Below are 19,922 nucleotides of genomic sequence, written 5' to 3'. Positions count from 1 at the left end.
CCTGACCCTAATCCTAACCATGACCCTGACCCTTACTCTGACACTAAACCTAACCATGACACTGACTGTGAGCCTGACCGTAAACCTAACCCTGATCCTAACCCTAACCCTGACCCCTACCCAAAGCCTAATGATAACCCTGACCCTAACAATGTCTCACCCTAACACTGACCCTAACTCTAACCCTAACCTTAACCCGAACCCTAAAACTAACCGAAAGCTCTGACCTTGAACCTGACTGTGAGCCGGACCCACAACCTAACCAGCCCTGATGCTGACCCTGACCCAGACCATGAACCTGACCCGAACCCTAACCCTAAACCAAAGCCTAACGCTGACCCTAATTCGGACCCTGAACCCAAACCTAACCCTGACTTTACACTAACCCTGACTTAGACCCTAAAAGACCCTGACCCTGATATAACCTTGACCATAACCCTAACCCTCAGCATGACGATGAGTCTGACCCTAACTCTAACCCTAAACGTAACCCTAACCCTGACCCTAACTCGGGCCATGACGCGAAACATAAAGATGACCCTAAACCTACAACTAGCCCCTAACACTAACGCTGACCCTGACCCCACACGGTCTAACCCTAACCCTCAAACTAACTCTAATTCTCACCCTAACCCTATACTTTAACCCTAACCCTGACGCTATTCCAGACCCTGACTATAACCCTAACCCTAAACTTTGCCTAAACTTGACCCTGATCCGAAAGTTGACCCTAAACAGAACCCTGACCCTGACCCTAAACCGAACCCTGGAACTGACCCTAAACCTTATTCTAACACTGACACTGACACTGACCATAAACCTAACTCTGACCCAGACCGTGAGGCTGACAAGAACCCTAAGCCTAAAGCTAACACTGATCCTGACCCTAATCATAACCCAGAATATAAATGTAAAGCTGACCTTATACTAACCATGACCCTAAACCTGACCCTGATTCTGACCCTAACACTGAACCTGACCCTAATCCTAACCCTGACCCTGACTCTAAATCTGACAATAACCCTAACCCTGACACAGACTGTGAGCCTGACCATAAACCTAACCCTGAACCTAAACCTAACCCTGACCCCTACCCTAAGCCTAACGATATCCCTGACCCTAACAATATCTAACCCTAACCCTGACCCTAACTCTAACCCTGACATTAACTCTAACTGTAAAACAAACCGAAAAACCTGAACCTGAACCTGACTGTGAGCCTGACCCAACATAACCAGCCCTGACCCTCACCCTGAACCTGACCATGAGGCAGACCCTAACCCTTAATTAAACAAAAGCCTAAAGCTGACCCTGACTCAGACCCTGAATTTAACCAAACCCTGACCATACACTAACCCAGACTAAGAACCTAACCGAGAGCCTGAACCTGACCTAAACCCTAACCCTGACCATGACTGTGAGCCTGAACCTTAACCTAATCCTAAATGTAACCCTAAACGCTGACCCTAATACGGACCCAGAACCTAAAACTAATGCTGAACCTAATGGTAAAAATAAACCCTAGCCAAACCCAAACCCTACCCCTGAACCTAACAGTCTAACCCTAATCCTAAACATAATCCTAATTCTAACCCTAACCCTAATACCAAACCCTAACGTTGCCCCTGAACCTAAACCTGACCCTGACCCTAACACCAACCCTAACCATGACCCAAACCTAAACCTGACCCTGACCCGCACCTTGCCCGTAAACCCAAAACTGACCCTGACCCTAAATCTGACCCTGTCCCTGATCTTCACACAGACCCTGACACTGACCCTGATCCTAATCCTAACCCTCACCCTAACACTGACCCAGACTCTGACCCTCACACTTACCCTGACCCTGACTGTGATCCGGACCCTAAACCTAACCATAAACGTAAACCTGACCGTGACCAAAACACGGGCCATAGCCCAAAACATAATGCTGACCCTAACCCTAACACAAACCCCTAACATTAACCCTGACCCTGACCCAAACCTGGACTAAACCTAACCCTCAACCTAACTATAACCCTACCCCTAACCCTCCCATGAGCATTGCCTGGAGGATGAGAGCTCCTCAGATGCTTGGGAAGAGCTACCCACCCCATCCCATGTGGGGACATGACATCGGACATCCCGAGAAAACTAGAGACATATGAGTTTGAGCTCACGCATGCACAGACACACACACACACACACACACACACACACACACACACACACCGCTCTGCCCAGCTAGGGATGAGAGGTGGACATCAAGGGAAAATGATGGGTAAAAAGGGTGAAAGAAGAAAGAAATTGGAGACAGCTCGGCCATGGGGTCAGGGGCATCAGGACTCTTGGCCAGGACCGAGATCCAGAGCAAGGGGAGTGGAGACAGGACGAGCTGATGGTCAAGGGGTCCCGAAGGGGACCACGGGCTTTGCAAAGGCACTGGGTGGGGACTGTGTCTGGGTTCTGGTGTCCATCACCACCCTGGACTACTGGAAGTAGGAAGAGGTAACCACCCTGTGTGGACAGAGCTACAACACCGAAGGCCTCCCCTTACACTTCTATCAATGGGGCCATAGAGACAGGGTGTCCCTAGACTCCCACAGGCTTGTAGAAGAGCGTGTTGGCCTTGAATCTCTATCCGAGACCCACTGTGCTCCCAGTCTTGGGTACATGCTTTCTACTCCCTCGAGGTCCTTCTGAGCAGAAGACAGCCTGGAGGCTCGGGGGGCTGACATAGTGAGTTTGCAGAATGTGGCAGAGCACTAGGCCCCTGGCCGGGGGACCAAGGTTAGGACCCTCCTTGTTGCAGCTTCAGGGTCCCTATTGGGAAGAGGTTCCAGACTCAGTGCTCTGCTCAGGGTGAGAAGGCCTTACTTAGTAAGGAACCAAGCACCAGCACAGGAGAGGGAAACAGGGACAAGGGAGACACCGGCGGTTTCGTCTATCAACCCTGAGGCCCACAGATCCTGCTCCTGCTCCCCTAAACCTAACCCTGACTCTGAACTGACAAACAAAAACAGAGACAGACGCAGACAAAGAGACAAAGACAAAGACAAAGACAGAGACAGACACAGAACAAAGGAGAGAGGAAACCAGCAGAAGTGCCAGATGTTCCTCCATTAGCTTGGAAATGACAGCCAAATATTTTGTCCCCTTATCAGTCCCAAAGGCCATCCCTCCTAGGAGGACGGATGCGGTAATGCCCGGGGACCACTGTGGGTCTGGCCAGTACATGGGCGCAGACGAGGCCCTTGGACCTCAACCTAATGGATGTCCCAAGAAGTCTGTGTCCACAAGGTCAGAAGCCATGCACTGAAACCTTGCCACGTGGGATGGGATACAGGCAGGAGGAGGTTGGATTTGCTGGATCTCAGAGCAGATCCAGGCCTCTCTGGACTATGTTCCATTCCCCGCCCATCCTCAGGCACACCAGTGCCTTCCCAAGTGTGTGAACCAGAGTCTGGGAGACCGGGGATGGAACTCATGGAGAGGGCCTACCCCTGAATGCATACCCTGAAGAAGAAGCCAGAACACCCCCAAAGTGCAGATGGGGAGACTGAGGAGGCCCTGAGAGCCACAGGATGTATGCGGGCTCACAGTCCTGGGCAGGAGCAGGAGCCTGGTGGGAACCCAGCTCTGTGCCCTCCCATCGGAGACGACAGCTTCACCCAGGCCTCCCAGCGGTTGGGTGGAGGCTGTGTGTGGGTCACTGGATGGACAGGGCATGGGGTGGAGTGTGAGCCCTGAGCAGCTGTGGTAGGGACGCACTCAGGGAGCTCTGGATGGGAGCAGCAAATCCGGGAATGAGGCCCCAGGCATGGTGAACTTACCTCCATGAAGACAGAGCCCAACGGAATTGGAACCCACCTATCCAGGCACCTACATTCCAGAGAAAACCACCCTGCCCAGCTCATTTTTGGGCATAGACTGAAGGACATGACATGTTCTTGTGCTGTCTATTGAAGCCCAGAGAATGCAGGCAGAGGAGAGCTCACCCGCCAGACAAGTCCCCTCACTGGGCAGGTCATGTCAGGCCTTCCTGACGCCTCTGGCCGTATTGGCAAAAAGAATCACAAGGTGACACCGCGGGGCTCAGGTCAGAGAGTCCCACACTTTCTGATTGACCCGTGTAGCCCTAGGTCGCCTGCCCGTGTGTGTGTGTGTGTGTGTGTGTGTGTAAAGAGAGGTCATCGGGGGTGGAGATGCCAGAGCACGAGCGAGCTTATGAGGGGTCCGATGCCTGGTTGGCAGGTCATGTTCACGCCCCAGGTTAAGGCAGGCTAGGTGGGAGTGGGTGTGGGGGCGGCAGCCTTTTGCCCAGGGTTTATCGTGAGACCCTGAAGGGACTGGTCAATGACCCAGGTGCGGGTGTAAACCGAACACTAACCCCTGACCCTGACCCAGACAGTGAGCCTGACACAAAACCTAACCCTAGCCCTGACCCTGACTCTGACCATGACCGAGATCCTGACACAAACCCTAATCCTAAATCTAAGCCTGATGCTCACCCTGATCCAGAACCTGATCCTAAACCTAACCTGACCTACTCTAACACTGACTCATCCCTAACCGTGACCCTGACTCTGACCCTAATCATAACCCTGACCCTAACCAAAGCCTGACCCTAACACTAACAGTGACCGAACTTTGAGCCTGACCTTAACCGTAACCCTAAAGGTAACCCTAACCCTGACCCTAATAAGGAACCTGAACCTAAACCTAATGCTGACCCTAACCCTAACAGTAACCCCTACCCAATCCAACCCCTAACCTTGACACTATGCTGTCTAACCCTAAAACTAAACATAACCCTACTGCTAACCCTAACCCTAACCAAAAACTCAAACTGTTCCCCTGAAACTAACCCTGACCCTGAACCGAAATTTGACCCTAAAACAAAGCCTGACCCTGATCCTAAACTGACCCTGGCCCTGACCTTCACTTTTACCCTAACCCTGACCCTGACTCTAAACCAACCCTGACCCTAAAACTGACCCAAAACTAACCCTGCCCCTGATCCGAACCTGGACCCTAAACCAAAGCCTCACCCTGACCCTAAATCTGACCCTGGCCTTGACCTTCACCCTGACCCTAATCCTAAGGCTGACCCTGACCTAAGCCTGTCCCTAACACTAAACCTGACCGTGACTGTGAGCCCGACCCTAACCGTAATCCTAAAGTTAACCGTAACCCTGACCTAATACTGACCCTGAAACCTAATACTGATGCTAACCCAAACACTAACCCCTACCCTAAACCAAACCCTAACCCTGACCTTAACGCTGTCTAACCATAACCCTAACCATAACCCTACTTCTAACCCTAATCCTAAACCCAACCCCAAACCTTTCCCCTAAACCTAACCCTGACTCTGAACTGACGATTGACCCTAAACCAAATCCTGACCCTGACCATAAACCTGACCCAGGCCCAGACCATCACCTGACCCTGACCCTAAACCTAACCCTGACAATAGCACTGACCCAAAACTAACCTTGTCCCTGAGCTGAATGTGGACCCTAAACCAAAACCAGATCCTGACGCTAAACCTGACACTGGCCCAGACTTTTACACTGACCCTGACCCAGACCCTGACCATAAACCTAAACCTGACTCTAACAGTGAACCTGACCCTGACCCTAACACTAACCCTGACCCTGACTGTGAGTCTGACCCTAACTCTAACCCTAAACGTATCACTGACCTTTCGCTAACACGGGCCATGACGCAAAACATAACGATGACCCTAACCCTACAACTAGCCCCTAACCCTAATGCTGACCCTGACCCAACCCGGTCTAACCCTAACCCTCAAACTAACTCTAATTCTCACCCTAACCCCATACTTTAACCATAACACTGACCCTATCCCTGACACTGACCAAAACCCTCACCTTAAACTTTGCCTAAACTTGACCCTGATCCGAAAGTTGACCTTAAACAGAACCCTGACCCTGACCCTATACCAAACCCTGGCCCTGATCCTAAAACTTACTCTAACACTGACACTGACACTGACCAGAAACCTAACTATGACCCAGACCATGTTCCTGATCAGAACCCTACCCTAAAGCTAACCCTGATCCTGATTTTAATCATAACCCAGAATCTAAACGTAAAGTTGACCTTATCCTAAACATGACCCTAACCCTGACCCTGACACTGACCATAACACTGAACCTGACCCAAATCCTAACCCTGACCCTGACCCTTACTCTGACACTAACCCTAACCCTGACACTGACGGTGAGCCTGACCATAAACCTAACCTTGAACCTAACACTAACAATGACCCCTACCCTAAGTCTAACGATATTCCAGACCCTGCAATGTCTAACCCTAACCCTGACACTAACTCTAACCCTGACATTAACTCAAACCCTAAAACTAGCCGAAAACCCTGATAATAACCCTGACTGTGAGCATGACCTACCTAACCAGCACGGACACTCACGCTGACCCCGACCATGAGCCAGACCAGAACACTAAACTAAACCAAAGCCTAACGCCGACCCTGATTTGGACCCTGCACTTAAACCTAACCCTGACCTTACACTAACCGTGACTAAGACCCAAACCGAGAGCCTGACCCTGACAAAACCTTGACCCTAACCCTAAACCTGACCTTGACTGTGAGCCCGACCCTAAAAAAAACAATAAATGTAACCCTAAACGCTGACCCTAATACGGACCCAGAAACTAAAACTAACGCTGACCCTAAAGGTAAAACTAAACCCTACCCTAACCCAAACACTAACCCTGACCCTAACACAGTCTAACACTAACCCTAACCATAATGCTACTTCTAACACTAACCCTAACACCAAACCCTAACCTTACCCTGATCCTAACACTGACCTAACCCAAACCCTAATGCTAACCCTAACCCTGACCCAAACATAACTCTCATCCTGACAAGAACCTTGCCCCTTAACCAAAACCTGACCCTGACCAAAACTCTGACCCTGACCCTGACCTTCACCCTGACCCTGACCCTGACCCTAATCCTAAGCCAGACCCAGTCCTAAGCCTGACCGTAAACCTAACCCTACCCTAACCCTAAACCGAACTCTGACCCTGATCGTGAGCCTGACCAGAACCCTAACCCAAAGCTAAACATGATCCTGACTATAATCACAACCCAGAATATAAGGGTAAAGCTGACCTTATCCTAACCATAACCCTAAACCTGACCTTGACCCTGACGCTAACACTGAACCTGACCCTAATCCTAACCCTGACCCTGACCCTTACTCTGACACAAACTCTAACCCTGACACTGACTGTGAGCCTGACCATAAACCTAACCCTAACCTAACACTAACCCTGACTCCTACCTTAAGCCTAATGATAACCCAGACCCTAACAATGTCGAACCCTAAGCCTGACACTCACTCTAACCCTAACATTAACCCTAACCCTAAATCTCACCGAAAAACCTGCCCCTGAGCCTGACTGTGAACCTGACCCAAACCTAATCAGCCCTGATCCTCACCATGATCCTGATCATGAGCCAGACCCGAACCCGAAACTAAACCAAAGCCTAATGCTGACACTGATTCGGACCCTGAACTGAAACCTAACCCAGACCTTACACTAAACCTGACTCAGACCCTAACCGAGAGTTTGACCCTGACCTAAACTTGACCCAAACCCGAACCCTGACCTTGACTGTGAGCCTGAACCTAAACCTAACCCTAAATGTAACCCTAAACCCTGACCCTTATATGGACCCATATAAAACTAAAGCTGACCCTAACGGGAAAACTAAACCCTACCCTAACCCAAACCCTAACCCTGACACTAACTCAGTCTAATGCTAACCCTAACCATAACCCTACTTCTAACACTAACACTAACACTAACACCAAAAACTAACCTTAACCTGAACCTAACCCTGACCCTAACACTAACCCTAATCCTGACCCAAACATAACCCTTATCCTGACACGAACCTTGCCTCTAAATCAAAACCTGACCCTGTTCCAAAATCGGACCCTGTCCCTGAACTTCACCCTGACCCAGACACTGACCCTGACACTAAACCTAACACTCACCCTAACACTAACCCAGAACCTGACCCTCACACTAACCCTGACCCTGACTGTGAGCCAGACCCTAAGACTAACCATAAACGTAAAGCTGACTCTGACCCTAACAAGGGCCATGACCCGAAACCTAACGCTCACTTTAACCCTAACACAAACCCCTAACCGTAACCCTGACCTTGACCCAAACCCTGTCTAAACCTAACTTTCAACCTAACTCTAACCCTACCCCTAACCCTCCCATGAGGTTTGCCTGGAGGATGAGAGCTCCTCAGATCATTGGGGAGAGCTACTCACCCCATCCCATGTGGGGACATAACCTCGGACATCACAAGACAGATAGAGGCATATGTGTTTGAGCGCTCCCATAACACACACACACACACACACACACACACACCCATCTCTGCCCAGCGAGGGGTCAGAGGTGGACACCAAGGGAAAATGGTGGGTAAAAAGGGGAAAAGAAGAAAGAGGTTGGAGACAGCTCGGCCATGGGGTCAGTGGCATCATACCTCCTGGCCAGGACCAATATCCAAAGCATGGGGAGTGGAGACAGGACGAGCTGATGGTCAAGGGGTTCCCAAGGCGACCAAGGGCTTTGCAAGGGCACTGGGTGGGGACAGTGTCTGGGGTCTGGTGTCCATCACCACCCTGGACTACTGGAAGTAGGAAGAGGTAACCACCCTGTGTGGACAGAGCTACAACACCGAAGGCCTCTCCTTACTCTTCTATCAATGGGGCCATAGAGACAGGGTGTCCCTAGTCTCCCACAGGCTTGTAAAAGAGCCTGTTGGCCTTGAATCTCTATCCGAGACCCACTGTGCTCCCAGTCTTGGGTACAAGCTTTCTACTCCCTCGAGGTCCTTCTGAGCAGAAGAAAACCTGGAGGCTCTGGGGGCTGACATTGTGAGCTTGCAGAATGTGGCAGAGCACTAGGCCCCCGGCCTGGAGACCAAGGTCAGGAACTTCCTTCTTGCAGCTTCCGGGTCCATATTGGGAAGAGGTTCCCGAGTCCATGTTCTGCTCAGGGTGAGAAGGCCTTACTTACCAAGGAACCAATCACCAGCACAGGAGAGGGAAACAGGGACAAGGGAGACAACGGCGGTTCCGTCCATCAGCCGTGGAGCCCACAGATCCTGCTCCTGTGAGACACACCAAAACAGAGACAGAACCTGAAAAAGAGACAAATACAAAGACAAAGACAGAGACACACAGTGAACACAGGAGAGAAAGAACCAGCAGAAGTGCAGACTCCTCCATCAGCTTGGAAATGACAGCCAAACATTTTGTTCCATTATCAGTCCCATGGGCCATCCATCCTAGGAGGACAGAAGTGGGAATGCCCGCGGACCACCAGGGGGGCTGGCCAGTACATGGGTGCAGACGAGGCCCTTGGACCTCAACCTAATGGAAGTCCCGGGAAGTCTGTGTCCACAAGGTCAGAAACCATGCACTGCAACCTTTCTACGGGGGATGAGATACAAGCAGGAGGAGGGTGGTTGTGCTGGATCCCAGTGGAGATCCAGGCCTCTCTGGGCTATATTCCATTCCCCCGCCCATCACCAACCACACCCGTGCCATGCCAAGAGTGTGCACCAGACTCCTGGGAGAGCAGGGATGGAACGCATGGAGAGGGCATACCCCTAATTTCATCCCCTGAAGAAGAAGCCAGAACACCCACAATGTGCAGACGGGGAGACTGAGAGGCCCTGAGAGTCACAGGATGTGTCCGGGCTCACAGTCCTGGGCAGGAACAGGAACCTGGTCTAACCCCAGCTCTGTTACCCTCCCAGCGGAGACAACAGCTGCATCCAGGCCTCCCAGGGGTTGGGGGGAGGCTGTGTGTGGGTCACTGGATGGACAGGGCATGGGGTGGAGTGTGAGCCCTGGGCAGCTGGGGTAGGGGCGCCCTCAGGGAGCTCTGGATGGGAGCAGGAAGTCCGTTAAGGAGCCCCCAGGCAGTGGTGACCCTACTTCCCTGATGACAGAGCCCAACGGAATTGGAACCCACGTATCCAGGCTCCCACATTCCAGTGAAAACCACCCTGCCCAGCTCATTTCTGGGCACAGCCTGAAGGAAATGACATGTTCTTGTGCTGTCTACCGAAGCCCAGAGAATGCAGGCAGAAGAGAGCTTGCCCGCCAGACAAGTCCCCTCACTGGGCAGGTCATATCAGGCCTCCCCGATGCCTCTGGCCGTATTGGCAAAAAGAATCGCAAGGTGAAAGCGAGGGGCTCAAGTCACAGAGTCCCACACCTTCTGATTGACCCGTGCTACCCTAGGACTCCTCAGAGTGTGTGTGTGTGCGTGTGTGTGTGTGTGTGCGTGTGTGTTTGTAAAGAGAGCTCATCAGGGGTGGAGATGTCCCGAGCAGGAGCAGGCTTATGAGAGGTCCGATACCTGGTTGGCAGGTCATGTTCACGCCCCAGATTAAGGCAGACTAGCTGGGAGTGGGTGTGCCGCTGCACCCTTTTGCCCAGGGTTTATCCTTAGAACCTGAAGGGACTGGTCAATGACCCAGGTGCGGGTGTAAACCGAACACTAACCCCTGATCCTGACCCTGACCCTGACCCTGACACTGACTGTGAGTCTGACCCAAAAGGGAACCCTAGACCTGACCCTGACTCTGACCCTGACCCAGACCCTACCCAAACCCTAATCCTAAATCTAAGCCTGATGCTGACCCTGATCCAGACCCTGATCCTAAACCTAACCTGACCTACTCTAACCCTGACTCATCCCTAACTGTGACCTTGACTCTGACCATAACCATAAACCTGAACCTAACAAAATCCTGACCCTAATGCTAACACTGACCGTACATTGAGCCTGACCTTAACCGTAACCCTAAAGATAACCCTAACCCTGACCCTAATAAGGACCCTTAACCTAAACCTAACGCTGACCCTAACCCTAACACTATCCCCTACCCAACCAAACCCCTAACCCTGACACTATGCTGTCTAACCTTAAAACTATGGTGTAAGACTAAACATAACCCTACTGCTAACCCTAAACCGAACCAAAAACTCAAACTGTTCCTTTGAAAATAACCCTGACCCTGAACAGAAATTTGAACCTCAAACAAAGCCTGACCCAGACCCTAAACTGAATCTGGCCCTGACCTTCACTGTGACTCTGACCCTTACCCTGACTCTAACCTAACCCCGACCCTACACTGACCCAAAACTAACCCTACCCCTGTCCCGAACCTGGACCCGAAACCAAAGCCTAACCCTGACCCTAAATCGGACCCTGGCACTGAACTTTACCCTGACCCTGACCCTAATCCTAAGCCAGACCCAGTCCTAAGCCTCACCCTAACCTTAACACTGACCCTAATGTTAACCCTAACTCTGACCCTGAACGTGAGCTGACCAGAACCCTAACACAAAGCTAACCATGATCCTGACTATAATCATAACCCAGAATCTAAACGTAAAGCTGACCTTATACTAACCATGACCCAAATCCTGACCATGACCCTGACCCAGACACTGAACCTGACCGTAATCCTCACCCTGACCCTGACACTTACTCTGACACAAAACCTAAACCTGACACTGACTGTAAGCCTGACCATAAACCTAACCCTAACCTAACCCTAACTGTGACCCCTACCTTAAGCCTAACGATAACCCTGACCCTAACAATGTCTACCCCTAACCCTGACTGTCACTCTAACCCTAACATTAACCCTAACACTAAATCTCACCGAAAACCCTGACCCTGACCCTGACTGTGAACCTGACCCAAACCTAACCATCCCTGAACCTCACCATGACCCTGACCATGAGCCAGACCCGACCATAACCTAAACCAAAGCCAAACACTGACACTGATTCGGAACCTGAACTTAAACCTAACCCTGACCTTACACTAACCCTGACTCAGACCCTAACTGAGAGTCTGATCCTGACCTAACCTTGACCCTAACCAGAACCCTGACCTTGATTGTGAGCCTGACCCTAAACCTAAAGCTAAATGTAACCCTAAACCCGGACCATATATGGACCCAGAACCTAAAACTAATGCTGACCCTAATGGTAAAACTAAACCCGACCCTAACCCCAACCTAACCCTGAACCTAACACAGTCTAATGCTAACCCTAACCATAACTCTACTTCTAACACTAACCCTAACACCAAACCCTAACCTTACCCTGAACCTAAACTGACCCTAACCCTAACCCTAACCCAGACCCAAACATAACCCTCATGCTGACACGAACCTTGCCCCTAAACCAAAACCTGACCCTGATCCAAAATCTGACCCTATCCCTGAACTTCCCCTGGCCCTGACACTGACCCTGACCCTAAAACAAACCCACACCCTAACACTGACCCAGAACCTGAACCTCACACTAACCCTGAGCCATAGCCTGACCCTCACACTATACCTGACCCAAACTGTGAGCCAGACCCTAAATCTAACCATAAATGTAAAGCTGACCCTGACCCTAACATGGGCCATGACCCGAAACCTAATGCTGAGCCAAACCCCTAATCGTAACCCTGACCCTGACCCAAACCCTGTCTAAATCTAACTCTCAACCTAACACTAAACAGAACCCTAACCCTCCCATGAGGTTGGCCTGGAGGATGAGTGCTCCTCAGATCTTTGAGTTGAGCTACTCACCCCATCCCATGTGGGGACATAACCTGGGACATCACCAGACAGATAGAGTCATATGTGTTTGAGCGCTCCCATGCACACACACACACACACACACACACACACACACACACCGCTCTGCAGAGCTAGGGGTCAGAAGTGGACACCAAGGGAAAATGGTGGGTAAAAAGGGTGAAAGAAGAAAGAGGTTGGCGACAGCTCGGCCATGTGGTCAGGGGCATCAGGACTCCTGGCCAGGACAGAGATCTAAAGCAAGGGGAGTGGAGACAGGACGAGCTGATGGTCAACGGGTCCCCAAGAAGCCCAAGGGCTTAACAAGGGCACTGGGTGGGGACAATGTCTGGGGTCTGGTGTCCATCACCACCCTGGACTACTGGAAGTAGGAAGAGGTAACCACCCTGTGTGGACAGAGCTACAACACCGAAGGCCTCCCCTTACTCTTCTATCAATGGGGCCATAGAGACAGGGTGTCCCTAGTCTCCCACAGGCTTGTAAAAGAGCCTGTTGGCCTTGAATCTCTATCCGAGACCCACTGTACTCCCAGTCTTGGGTACATGCTTTCTACTCCCTCGAGGTCCTTCTGGGCAGAAGACAGCCTGGAGGCTCGGGGGGCTGACATAGTGAGTTTGCAGAATGTGGCAGAGCACTAGGCCCCTGCCCTGGGGACCAAAGTCAGGACCCTCCTTGTTGCAGCTTCAGGGTCCACATTGGGAAGAGGTTCCAGAGTCCGTGCTCTGCTCAGGGTGAGAAGGCCTTACTTACCAAGGAACCAAGCACCAGCACAGGAGAGGGAAACAGGGACAAGGGAGACAATGACGGTTTCGTCCATCACCCCTGGAGCCCACAGATCCTGCTCCTGTGAGACACACCGAAACAGAGACAGAACCTGAAACAGAGACAAAGACAAAGATAAAGACAGAGATAGACATTGAACACAGGAAGAAAAGAACCAACAGAAGTGCCAGATGTTCCTCCATCAGGTTGGAAATGACAGCCAAACATTTTGTGCCCTTATCAGTCCCACGGGCCATCCCTCCTAGGAGGACGGATGCGGGAGTGCCCGCGGACCACTATGGGGGCTGGCCAGTACATGGGCGCAGACCAGGCCCTTGGACCTCAACCTAATGGAAGTCCCGGGAAGTCTGCGTCCACAAGGTCAGAAACCATGTACTGCAACCTTGCAATGGGGGATGGGATACAGGTAGGAGGAGGGTGGTCTTGCTGGATCCCAGTGGAGATCCAGGCCTCTCTGGGCTATAATCCATTCCCCCACCCATCACCAAGCACAGCAGTGCCTTGCCAAATGTATGCACCAGACTCCCGGGAGAGCAGGAATGGAACGCATGGAAAGGGCCTACCCTGGTGGTATCCCCTGAAGAAGAAGCCAGAACACCCCCAGTGTGCAGACCGGGAGACTGAGGAGGCCCTGAGAGTCACAGGATGTGTCTGGGCTCATAGTCCTGGACAGGAACAGGAACCCGGTCAAACCCCAGCTCTGTTCCCTCCCAGCGGAGACAACAGCTGCACCCAGGCCTCCCAGGGGTTGGGGGGAGGCTGTGTGTGGGTCACTGGATGGAGAGGGCATGGGGTGGAGTATGAGCCCTGAGCAGCTGGTGTAGAGGCGCCCTCAGGGAGCTCTTGATGGGAGCAGGAAGTCCGGTACGGAGCCCCAGGGCAGTGGTGACCTTACTTCCCTGATGACAGACCCCAACGAAATTGGACACACATATCCAGGCACCCACATTCCAGTGAAAACCACCCTGCCCAGCTCATTTCTGGGCACAGCCTTAAGGAAGCGACATGTTCTTGTGCTGTCTTCTGAAGCCCAGAGAATGCAGGCAGAGGAGAGCTCGCCCGCCAGACAAGTCCCCTCACTGGGAAGGTCATGTCAGACCTCCCTGACGCCTGTGGCTGTATTGGCAAAAAGAATCGCATGGGGAAACCGAGGGGTTCATAGTCAGAGTCCAAAACCATCTGATTGAACCCTGTAGCCCTAGGTCTCCTCCCCGTGTGTGTGTGTGTGTGTGTGTGTGTGTGTGTGTGTGTGTGTGTAAAGAGAGATCATCGAAGGTGGAGATGTCCCGAGCAGGAGCAGGCTTATGAGGGGTCCAATACCTGGTTGGCAGGTCATGTTCATGCCCCAGGTTAAGGCAGGCTAGCTGGGTGCGCGTGTGCCGCTGCCCCCTTTTGCCCAATGTTTATCCTGAGACCCTACAGGGACTGGTCAATGACCCAGGTGCGGGGCTAACCCTGACACTAAACCCTGACCCAGACCCAGACCCTGATCCTGATTCTGACTGTGAGTCTAAACCAAAAACTAACACTAGCCCTGACCCTGACTCTGACCCTGACCGAGATCCTGACACAAACCCTAATCCTAAAACTAAGCCTGATGCTGACACTGATCCAGACCCTGATCCTAAACCTAACCTGAGCTACTCTAACCCTGACTCATCACTAACCGTAACACTGACTCTAACTTTAATCATAACCCTGACCTTAACCAAATCCTGACCCTAACCCTTACACTGACCGTACTTTGACACTGACCTTAACCGTAACCCTAAAGGAACCATAATCCTGACAATAACAAGGACACTTAACCTAAACCTAATGCTGACCCTAACCCTAACACTAACCCCTACCCAATTCAACCCCTAACCCTGACACTATGCTGTCTAACCCTACAACTAAACATAACCCTACTTCTAACCCTAACCCTAACCAAAAACTCAAACCATTACCCTGAAACTAACCCTGACCCAGAACCGAAATTTGACCCTAAAACAAAGCCTGACCCTGACCCTAAACTCACTTTGGCCTTGATCTTCACTTTGACTCTGACCCTGACCCTGACTCTAAACCTAACCCTGACCCTAACACTGACCCAAAACTAACCCTGCCCCTGTCCCGAACATGGACTCTAAACCAAAGCCTCACCCTGAGCATAAATCTGACCGTGGCCCTGACCTTCAACCCAACCATGACCCTGACCCTAATCCTAAGCCTGACCCAGTCCTAAGCCTGAACCTAACCCTAAACCTGACCCTAACCCTAACCCTAACTCTGATCTAGATCGTGAGCCTGACCAGAACCCTAACCCAAAGCTAACCATGATCCTGACTATAATCATAACCCAGAATATAAACGCAAAGCTGAACTTATCCGTGGCCCTAACCCTGACCTTGACCCTGTCCCTTACACTGAACTACACTGACCCGTGAACTAACCGTGGCCCTAACCCTGACCTTGACCCTGTCCCTTACACTGAACCTGACCCTAATCCTAACCCTGACCCTGACCCTTACTCTGACACAAACCTCACCCTGACACTGACTGTGAGCCTGACCATAAACCTAACCCTAACCTAACAATAACCCGGACCCCTACCTTAAGCCTCACGATAACCCTGACCCTAACAATGTCTAACCCTAACCCTGACACTCACTCTAACCCTAACATTAACCCTAACCATAAATCTCACCGAAAACTCTGACCCTGAAACTGACTGTGAACCTGACCCAAACCTAACCAGAACTGAACCTCACCATGACCCTGACCCTGAGCCAGATCCGATCCCAAACCTAAAATAAAGCCAAAGCTGACACGGATTCGGACCCCGAACATAAACCGAACCCTGACCTTACACTAACCCTGACTCAGACCCTAACCGAGAGTCTGACCCTGACCTAACCTTGACCCTAACCCGAACCCTGACTTTGTCTGTGAGCCTGACCCTAAACCTAACCCTAAATGTAACCGTAAACCTGGACCCTTATACGGACCCAGAACCTAAAACTAATGCTGACCCTAGTGGTAAACTAAACCCTACCCTAATCCAAACCCTAACCCTGATCCTAACACGGTCTAACGCTAACCCTAAAAATAACCCCACTTCTAACACTAACCCTACCACCAAACCATAACCTTACCCTGAACCTAACCCTGACCCTAACCCTAACGCTAACCCTGACCCAAACATAACCCTCATCCTGACACGAACCTTGCCCCTAAATCAAAACCTGACCCTGACCCAAAATCTGACACTGTCCCTGACCTTCACCTGACTCTGACACTGACCCTGACCCTAAACCTAACCCTCACCCTAACACTGACCCAGAACCTGACCCTCACACTAACCCTGACCCTGACTGTGAGCTAGACCCTAAATCTAACCATAAACGTAAAGCTGACCCTGAGCCTAACACGGGCCATGACCCGAAACCTAACGCTGACCCTAACCCAAACGCAAACCCCTAACCATAACCCTGACCCTGACCCAAACCCTGTCTAAACCTAACTCTCAACATAACTCTAACCCTACCCCTAACCCTCTCAGATACATGGGGAGAGCTACTCACCCCATCCCATGTGGGGACATAACCTCGGACATCACAAGACAGATAGAGGCATATGTTTTGAGCGCTCCCATGCACAAACACACACACACAAACACACACAAACACACACAAACACACACCCCGCTCTGCACAGCTAGGGGTCAGATGTGGACACCAAGGGAAAATGGTGGGTAAAAAGGGGGAAAAAAGAAAGAGGTTGGAGACAGCTCGGCCATGGGGTCAGGGGCATCAGGACTCCTGGCCAGGACCGAGATCCAAAGCATGGGGAGTGGAGACAGGACGAGCTGATGGTCAAGGGGTCCCCAAGGGGCCCAAGGGCTTTGCAAGGGCACTGGGTGGGGACAGTGTCTGGGGTCTGGTGTCCATCACCACCCTGGACTACTGGAAGTAGGAAGAGGTAACCACCCTGTGTGGACAGAGCTATAATACCAAAGGCCTCCCCTTATTCTTCTATCAATGGGGCCATAGAGACAGGGTGTCCCTAGTCTCCCACAGGCTTGTAAAAGAGCCTGTTGGCCTTGAATCTCTATCCAAGACCCACTGTGCTTCCAGTCTTGGGTACATGCTTTCTACACCCTCGAGGTCCTTCTGAGCAGAAGACAGCCTGGAGGCTCGGTCGGCTGACATTGTGAGCATGCAGAATGTGGCAGAGCACTAGGCCCCTGCCCTGGGTACCAAAGTCAGGACCCTCCTTGTTGCAGCTTCAGGGTCCACATTGGGAAGAGGTTCCAGTGTCCTTGCTCTGCTCAGGGTGAGAAGGCCCTACTTACCAAGGAACCAAGCACCAGCACAGGAGAGGGAAACAGGGACAAGGGAGACAATGGCGGTTTCGCCCAGAAGCCCTGGAGCCCAGAGACACTGCTCCTGTGAGACACACCAAAACAGAGACAGACCCTGACACAGAGACAAAGACAAAGACAAAGACAGAGACAGACACTGAACACAGGAGAGAAAGAACCAGCAGAAGTGCCAGAATTTCCTCCATCAGCTTGGAAATGACAGCCAAACATTTTGTCCCCTTATCAGTCCCACGGGCCATCCCTCCTAGGAGGACGGATGCTGGAATGCCCACGGACCACTATGGGGGCTGGCCAGTACATGGGCGCAGACAAGGCCCTTGGACCTCAACATAATGGAAGTCCCGGGAAATCTGTGTCCACAAGGTCAGAAGCCATGAACTGCAACCTTGCCATGGGGGATGAGATACAGGCAGGAGGAGGGTGGTTTTGCTGGATCCCAGAGGAGATCCAGGCCTCTGTGGGTTATATTAGATACCCCCGCCCATCACCAAGCACACCCGTGCCTTGGCAAGTATGTTCACCCGACTCCTGGGAGAGCGGGGATGGAACTCATGGAGAGGGCCTACCCCTGATGGCATCCCCTGAAGAAGAAGCCAGAACAACCCCAATGTGCGGACGGGGGAATGAGGAGGCCCTGAGAGTCACAGGATGTGTCGGGGCTCACAGTCCTGCGAATGAGCAAGAACCCGGGCTAACCCCAGTTCTGTTACCTCCCAGCAGAGAGAACAGCTGCACCCAGGCCTCCCAGGGGTTGGGGGGAGGCTGTGTGTGGGTCACTGGATGGACAGGGCATGGGGTGCAGTGTGAGCCCTGAGCAGCTGGGTAGGGACGCCCTCAGGGAGTTCTGGATGGGAGCAGGAAGTCCGGTAAGGAGGCACCAGTCAGTGGTGACCCTACTTCCCTGACGACAGAGCCCAACGGAATTGGAACACACATATCGAGGAACCCACATTCCAGAGAAAACCACCCAGCCCAGCTCATTTCTGGGCACAGCCTGAAGGAAATGACATGTTCTTGTGCTGTCTACCGAAGCCCAGAGAATGCAGGCAGAGGAGAGCTCGCCCGCCAGACAAGTCCCCTCACTGGGCAGGTCATGTCAGACCACCCCGACGCCTCTGGCCATATTGGCAAAAAGAATCGCAAGGTGAAAGCGAGGGGCTCAGAGTCAGAGAGTCCCACACCTTCTGATTGACCCGTGTAGCCCTAGGTCTACTCTCCGTGTGTGTGTGTGTGTGTGTGTGTGTGTGTGTGTGTGTGTGTGTAAAGAGAGCTCATCTGGTGTGGAGATGTCCGGAGTACGAGAAGGCTTATGAGGGGTCCGATGCCTGGTAGGCAGGTCATGTTCATGCCCCAGGTTAAGGCAGGCTAGCTGGGAACGGGTGTGCCACTGCACCCTTTTGCCCAGGGTTTATCATGTGACCCTGAAGGGACTCGTCAATGACCCAGCTGCGGGGCTAACCCTAACACTAACCCCTGACCCTAACCCTGACTGTGAGCATGACCCAAAACCTAACCTTAGCCCTGACCCTGACTCTGAGACTGACCGAAATCCTGACCCAAACCCTAATCCTAAATCTAAGCCTGATGCTGACCCTGAACCAGACGCTGATCCTAAAGTTAACCGGACCTACTCTAACCCTGACTCATCCCTAACCGTGACCCTGACTCTCACCATAATCAGACCATAATAACCCTGACCCTAACCAAATCATGGCCCTAACCCTAACACTGACCGTACATTGAGCCTGACTTTATACATAACACTAAAGTTAACTCTAACCCTGACCCTAATAAGGACCCTTAACCTAAACCTAACGCTGACCCTAACCCTAACACTAACCCCTACCCAATCCAACCCCTAACCCTGACACTATGCTGTCTAACCCTAAAACTAAACATAACCCTACTGCTAACCCTAACCCTAACCAAAAACTCAAATCGTTACCCTGAAACAAACCCTGACCATGAAACGAAATTTGACCCTAAAACAAAGCGTGACACTGACACTAAATTGTCTCTGGCTCTGAATTTCACTTTGACTCTGATCCTGACCCTGACTCTAAACCTAACCATGACCCTAACACTGACCCA

Source organism: Neovison vison, chromosome 5 (assembly GCF_020171115.1).
Source record: "Neovison vison isolate M4711 chromosome 5, ASM_NN_V1, whole genome shotgun sequence".
Taxonomy (NCBI): Eukaryota; Metazoa; Chordata; class Mammalia; order Carnivora; family Mustelidae; genus Neogale; species Neogale vison.
This window is presented reverse-complemented; position numbering follows the sequence as displayed.